Consider the following 8,029-nt stretch of genomic DNA (forward strand, 5'->3'; position numbering starts at 1 on the left):
GCTTGGAACCCAAGAGGATAAAACTGGTAGGGCCACTATTTTTCTAGGGGTGGGGGCATTGCCCCTCCTGGCCACCCCCACTCGCAGCATCCCTGGTGATTGACAGGTTTTGTTCTACTGAGGAATGACAGCTTGAGCCGCAGCACTGCACATCTCTCTGTTAGATACCAGAGACAGAGATTTAGATTGTGTGGTTCTAGGAGAGAAAAGATTTGTATCTGATTTGTGATCAGAGCGCCACAGAGATGATTTTTTTTCCCGTCACCCTGAAGAAATTTGTAACCGATTCATTGAATATTAGATTCAGTTTTGTATTTTATACTTTCTGATCATTTCAGTCTGTAAGGTTGAAGCTGACAAAGAGTTGGTGTATGTGTGTTATCATGTGTTCTTCTCTTAGCCTGAACAAAACTGAGTGACGTTCTGACGTCTGACGTAAAAGGTAACACCTCTGGGGTGTAACCAGGAAGAGATGTACATTTTAAAGCTCTATTCATTATTATAGTGGAAAGAAGTTGTCAGTGTTTTGCAGAGTGTCTGCTCAGAGCAGAGCTCCCGTGTTTGTTTTGATTTGGCCCAAGGTTGTAACGCTGAGGCCTGTGCTGCTGAGAGCTGAATGAACCTGATTGGAGTCAGGAGATTGAAAATAAAGTTTTAAAGAAGAAACCCAGCTGAATCCTGTTTATTCGGACATACCATTTTGAACAACGCATATTTTTCCAACAACCCTGTCCACCCGCGACCGCGTGAGCAGATCAGCTGACAGCTATGCGGTAAAGAACATGTTGGCAAGCCGGGAAATCCTCGGTAGGCTAATCCACCCCTGAACAAAGTAATGTAAGTTTTGACGGCRGGTCGTTTASAATAGCAGCTCGTGAGCATAAATATTGGTGAGGCGGACAGAGGTTGTGCTTGACCTTTTTTGCTGTTTTTTGTTTAAAAAAATCTGCCATGATAAATTTTTACCCGTCTCGTTCTTTTTAAATGATGATTAAATATTCAATAGAACATGCTGTCATGTTGGTTTTACAGCCTCATGATGCAGCGCATGCAGGATTTTYTCGAAGAAAAACTCATCAGCGCACCTCACACTAAAGCCTGAAACATWCTCGCTCCAACGCCGACGGGTCGACGCGCGGTCACGTGGTTGATCGGCAGTCGTTTTCGCACAGACTTTTCAAAGTCACTGCGCCGAGCTTGGGAAACCCCCTTCCCACTGTACCAAACATCACTGCATGGAATTTCCCCCCGCAACAGCCGACAATCATTGCAGAAAGAAAAGGCTCGTCACTCACCCGACGTATTTCCACATCTGTCCTGGTTAAAGCTCCACAGTTTTTATCAGTCAGATTCCTCCGTGCACAACGTCTGTTTAATCTCCATTCACGATGTTTTCACGGTATGACTATCTTTATAAAACTCTACTTCCTGGTGTCTGCTTTGGGAGCGAGTAAGGCTTTTTTTTTCTTTACGAGTGCAGCAGCACAAACAAGCCATAGGTTTTTCACGGTTTGACTATCTTATAAAACACTGCTTTCTAGTCTGGGAGCGAGTCGTCGTCCCCTGAGCGCAGCACAAAGACTCCCACGAACTTCAGACCAATCACACATTACCGCCGACACGGGAGTGGGGTAAAAAAGTTCTGCCGGGGGGTTGTGCCAAAAGGGGCTGTCGGCACGACGCTGCGAAGCTCGGTGACGTAATTTTCGTCATTAAACTGCGACAACCCGTACCGACGTCGGCAGTTCGCAGGGAGTATGTTTTCAGCTTAATGAGCGCATTATGCATGGTGGTGAAAAACAGCGCAAATGCGCACAGTGTGACGCACACACACTGTCTCGCTTTTGACTCACGAAAAGTAAAAGTAGTTGGAAAAACACATCAAAACAACAAATTACAAACTGAGTTTATCAGGAACTATTTTGTGAGGCGAATAAATTTTGCCATTATGAATGGGCCATGCCTGGTGCTTCATTAAAGCCTTGAGCTCCGAGGGAAGAGGAGCTGGCAGGGAACAGTTCAGAAACAATTTGGGATGAGAAAAAAACTATTTATAAACAGATTAATRGTGTTTTATACTGCCTACTGCCAACAGGTGTATTCTTACAGAAAGTGCAGCTGCGATCTGGTTCTGAATGACATCTTTATTGATAGCCGCTACCCCCTCTTCCCGGTACTGCGTACCGGCGCAGAATCTTTTAGTGGTACGCAGTACCGGACCGTACCGGCTTACTTTCACCCCTGGGTGGGTATCCAACTCCAAATAGCCAACATATATATGGGCTGGAAAGACCATTAGCTGCAACCAATGACACAGCCGAGGGCAATCAGACCCCCAAAGACAGTGTTTTTGAAAACTGCTCTGCATCTGTGGACATTGTAGGACCTCTGTCCACTAGACCATGACATGAACACCTCCCATAACAATGACAATAACTGGACAAGACACCAAAAACTGATGCGGCTGCTTCTTGTGAGCAGGCTAATTCCCCCATCTGAGCTGTGCTCAACAGCTCAGTGGGTGTTAGTTTTCCACCTGGTTAACATTAGCTGACCCAGTCACAACCAATGACGAAACTGAGGGCAATCAGACCCCCAAAGATGCAGTGTTTGTAAAAACTGCTGTAAAGGAAAATAAAATCACCCATGTATTTAAGTTTTGAATGTATTTTACTTATGTTTCTTTCGTTTTACTTTTAAATGTATTGTCATGTCATGATATATTCTGAATCATTTCAAGTGATGTAAGCTTCTGGTAAAGCACCTTAAAAGTGTAATTTCTTGTTGTTCCAGCTTAAAACGTCACAAACACACCCGTAGTTTCTGCACAACTGGATTGCAGAACTATTTACTTTGACTATTGGAATGTGAACATGTAAGAGACAATGAAAAAAGTATAAACACATTTACGGTATTTTCCTCTGCTTAAGAACCACAGAACAAGTTTTAACTGAAACTGGGATTTTTTTGCTGCTCAGATAAAGAACCACTCCTTGCATGTCAAAAATAACCAGTTTTGGGACTGGTTTCTACTAAATGGTATAAAGATGCTACACTAAGTCTCTGTCCTCAGYCTCAACTTGTATTGTTGTTTGCATGTTGACTATCATTTTATTGAAATAAAATTACTCAGAGACCATTGTAGTGAAGAACTGTTTTGATCACGTATTTCTGCACTTTGACATGGAAAAGTTTTTTTTTCCACCGCACTGCTCTCTGCATCTGTGGACACCATAGATACCACCAGCCACAGCCTGGAGAGCAACGTCCAGCAACCTCTCACCGTCTGCCCCTCACAGAACCACACCATCTCCCGAACTCTGCGCTCCCTCCTCCATGATGGCAGAAGACAACCTGCTTCAAGATCAAACAAACAGTAAAAAAATAAAAAGGAAAAAAATAGCAATAAATAAATAAAATAAGACTGAACCACCAGTATTTTCTTTTTGGACCACTACTGCTGTCTTGTCTTTCTACACCAAACAGTAAATTTTAATGATTACAAACCAGAAAAGGAAAAAAAAAAATCAGGTCTCCCTCTTCACAGTAATGAATCCTACCAACAACGCCAATTGTGGTAGCCTAGGGTGGGTCTTCTTTCACAATTCAAAAAAATGCAAACAACCAGGTCTATTATAAGTTTTAACCAGTGGAAGGACACACAGGCCCATCCTAAGAAGGAGACAAGATTCAAATAACCTTTACAAAATTTATTTAAAGTGCACAGTAAAGCCAAAACAAGATAAAATAATTCTGCACAAAAATTTAAAACTGAAATGTTCTAAAATGCCACGTAGAACTGAGGCTTACCAGTGGAGTGGGGTGGGGGCGGAACTGTGGAAACAAGCGGACACATCCAGTGAAAAGAAAAAATGTCACCCTAAACACTTAAAAAAACACACACAGCAAACCAAGGAAGAAGAGTGCTCTACCCACACACACAAGACAAGACGCCACCACCAGGGGTCATCACCGCCATCACACAGAGCCTCAGTCCCTGAAAKCAAATAAAAAAAAKKYSRTTWAAAAGGACAATTCTGTCACAAAGCATCCAAAAACAATTGTGCAATAAATTTGTTAAGTGAAACAGCCAGGGTCTCAGTCAGGGAGGGCAACACCCAAGTCGATTGTTTAGACTTTTTGTTTTTCCTCAACAGGTAAAACAGCAGGAAGCAGGATTCCAGCAGAACAGCAGGTGGAAAAGCTCATCAACGAGCCACAGTGGTGAAGCAGGCTGATCACGGCAATAAAATCCAGACAAGAACAAGGAGACAAGACAAGACAGCAGAGCGTCCCGGCGCATCAGAGCTTCACTGCATTATGCACGGTGGCACAGAGCACGTGCCTACAAGTTGCATTAACTCAATTCAAATAAATAGTAAAATCGTTGAGATCTAATTGACAGGCATCTTAACAGGAATCAGAAGCGCAGCCTCCAGAGGACAGAGAGGACCAGCAGAACAGCAGCAGGTGGAAGCCATGTGCTGCAAACAATCCTGGCTGCAGCCAGCAGTGCTACAGAAAACATTCAGCAGGTGTAACACTTGAAAACCAACAAAACCACCACWTCAGAAATGGCACTTACAGTCAGATGAGCAGGTCTTGTGACCACCTGCCACACAGACAGCTGACACACAGCAGGAACACCAGAATCTCAGTCAAGGAATAGCAACCTGCCCAAATATAAAGCAGTCTGCCACACCCATCAATCAGTGCTGTGCTCTGAGCAATACCTGGTGCACACCGTGCTGATGGTACAACACCATCTCACCACACAAGCATGCGCAGTAGATCTGCACATGGATCCTGCTCCTTATGGTCTGTTGACCAATAGGAGAGGACCTGACCCAAAAAAAACAAAACAAAAATATATATATTTTTAAAAACGGCTAAATTTAAATTATGTGCCAAAATATAATACTTGTTGGAATTAAGCTGGAAAAAATAAATGACGGTCAATTAAATTATTAAACATGAGATAAAGTTCTCCTTTTTTAAATAATTGGTAACTTTTAAGCGTTTTTATTTATTTAATAGTCCATTTCTATATTTCTGCTTTTATTTGTAATTATGTCAGTTTCAGTCCTCCATTAAAATATTTTCCACCATCGTGAATGTATGTATGTGAATGTAATATATACATATAAAAACAGACAGTATTTCTTAATTATTTGATAATACAAGTCATAGTGCTACTGTGGAATATGTTGGAAATGCTGACAACAGATTTTACCCTCTTTGAGTAAAACCTTGGAACTCTGAGTACTTTCACCCACCTCTGTGTGTTATCCAGGTATTATGTTATGAAAATATAAGACATTTCAAAAATGTTTCCTGTACCCAGATTTGTTATAATGTTGTAGAGGTTTTTTTTTAGAAAATACTGGAATTTGCTCAATGTTAATTCTTCACTGTCAGTTTCAACAAAAATGAAAAGTAGATCTGACAGTATTGTTTTTTTTACCCAGTCCTTTTTTTTCATCTCTTACAAGAATATTTATTCATATGAGTAATTTGTACTCACTCACTGTATACTGTTTTGAATTAACAATACTCTACTCGGGAAGAGCAGCCCATTCAGGTGGCATGGTAGCTCAGTTGGTAGAACTGGTGCCTTTCAGCAAGATGGTCGCTCGATCAAATCCCAGCCGGTGCATCTTTCCAGGTAGAGTTTGCATGTACTCTCTCGCAATGTGGTTTTCTCCAGGTACTCTGGCTTCCTCCCACAGACCAAAACCCATGAATAGGWTCATTMGTAACTCTAAACTGTATAGGTGTGAGTGAGAGAGTGAATGTCCCTGACGGACTCCAGGGTGTCCCTATGTAGGACTGGAGACCTGTTCAGGGTCTACCCCACCCCTTACTTACACTGTGATTGCTGGATGTGGGCACCAGTGACCCCGAAAGGAAGAAGCAGGTATAGATGATGGACAGATGGCAGTCCATTCATTGTTAGGCCTTTCTTAATATTTGAAATAAATACATTTATGGATAATTTACAAATGAGTCATTTAAATTTAATTTAAATTTAAATTATTTAAATATTTACTTCTCCATGGTCGCTTTTAGTAGACTGGTTCATTGCTCCTTGACAGACATAAAGGAGTCAATAAACAGTTTCTCACTATTATTTCAAGTAGGACTTCATCTGTTGTCTCACTTATTGCTCCTGGTGAGTTTTAGGAGAAACACATGAGAAAGTAACTAGACATAACTGAATCTAGAATGAGAATAAAATGAGAATCACATTTTTGTCTCCTGAGCTCTAAATAAAGATAGATTTGAGCAACAAAATTTTTCCACATTATATTAGATGCTTTCCATGTTCCAGTAAATCATTTACCTTACCAAAAAGTAGTATATGCAAGTATCCTTTATATTAAGTTTAAAATAAAAATAAGAGAGTGTACTTTCATTTGACTTTTTATGTACTTCAGAGATGAGATATACTTAAAGTTTGTGTTACCTGTACNAGACAGACATTAAGGAGTCAATAAACAGTTTCTCACTATTATTTCAAGTAGGACTTCATCTATTGTCTCACTTATTGCTCTTGGTGAATTTTAGGAGAAACACATGTGAAAGTAAGTAGACATTACTGAATCTAGAATGAGAAATCACATTCTTGTCTCCTGAGCTCTAAAAAAAGACAGATTTGAGCAACACAATTTTCCTCTGGGAGACGCTTTCCATGTTCCAGTAAATCATTTAACTTACCAAAAAGTAGTATATGCAAGTATCCTTTTGATTAAGTTTAAAATAAAAAGAAGAGAGTGTGCTTTCATTTGACTTTTTATGTACCTCAGAGATGAGATATACTTAAAGTTTGTGTTACCTGTACTTGGCATGTACTAAAAAATACACTAAAATTGTACTTGTTAAATAAAAATACACTTAAGAAAATAGACTTTGCTATACTTTAGTATGATATGTACATGAGGTATACTTCTTTTTGGTAAAGGTTGTATGTGATGTTGCCGTGAACAAAGGTACTGTATATGTGAGAATCGTTTATTGTGATTTTTTTCTTTTTGAACCTATTCTTATATAATTCTTGTATTGCTGCAGTTTTATAATCTTGCATCACTCAGGTGGGTGATTCAGATAAAATCTAAGTGGTCTGTGAAAGATCAGTTGCCTTCACTCTATACTTTGTTGTCCCAGCAAGACCAGTTGATTAAACACCATTTTGTTGTATTTTAGTAACATTTTTGTATGACAACTTCCTTCAGAGTTAAAACAGCTACAAACTGTTCCAGCTATCGTCTTTATCAGAGTTCAAAAAGAGTCTATAGAGGCAGCATGCTCGGGTAAACTGGWTTCCAAGAATTGAACTTTTGAATATTTACATATTACATATAAGAAAAAACAACAACATATTACATATAAGGGGAAAAAATTAAGTGGAAAAACACAAAGACTTTGGTCCTAAACTGATGTAGAAAATAGAGATGGGATAATTGTCTCTTTGGAAAGATTTTGAGGAGCTGCTTGTTTCATAGAGCCGTTCGATTTTGAACGAGTTGTGTGGGTGGAACCATGTGTTTGGTCGACCTCTCTCCCTTTCTCCCTGAYRTACTGTACTCCACTGCTCTGCRTGTTTTTTGTGAAAAAGCGAAGCAGAAGCAARTGTCTCTGTGGTTAAGGATGAAAAATTAAGATTATATGAGGAATAAAAAAATMAAACTACAAARAYTTSTTTACTGGCCATGACTACTGTTCATTGTAAGAAGTCATTCAAAAGATTCAGATCGTTCATGAACATCACATATCTACTAGACAAGCCGCTCCATTTATTTCTCACATTCAGGTCAGACTTTTGTAATTCTTTATTATCAGGGTATCTCCAAGAATGAAACAACCCCCCACCCACCACCACACACGCACGCACGCACACACACGCACGCATGCACACACACACAGAGGCTTTAATTGATCCAAAATGTTGCTGCCAGAGTTCTGATGAGAGTTATGCTGCGTTCACACCGAACGCGATTTCAGCTTCAAAATCGCAGCCAACGCTGAAGTT

Source organism: Austrofundulus limnaeus, unplaced genomic scaffold (genome assembly GCF_001266775.1).
Source record: "Austrofundulus limnaeus strain Quisiro unplaced genomic scaffold, Austrofundulus_limnaeus-1.0 Scaffold131, whole genome shotgun sequence".
Lineage (NCBI taxonomy): Eukaryota > Metazoa > Chordata > Actinopteri > Cyprinodontiformes > Rivulidae > Austrofundulus > Austrofundulus limnaeus.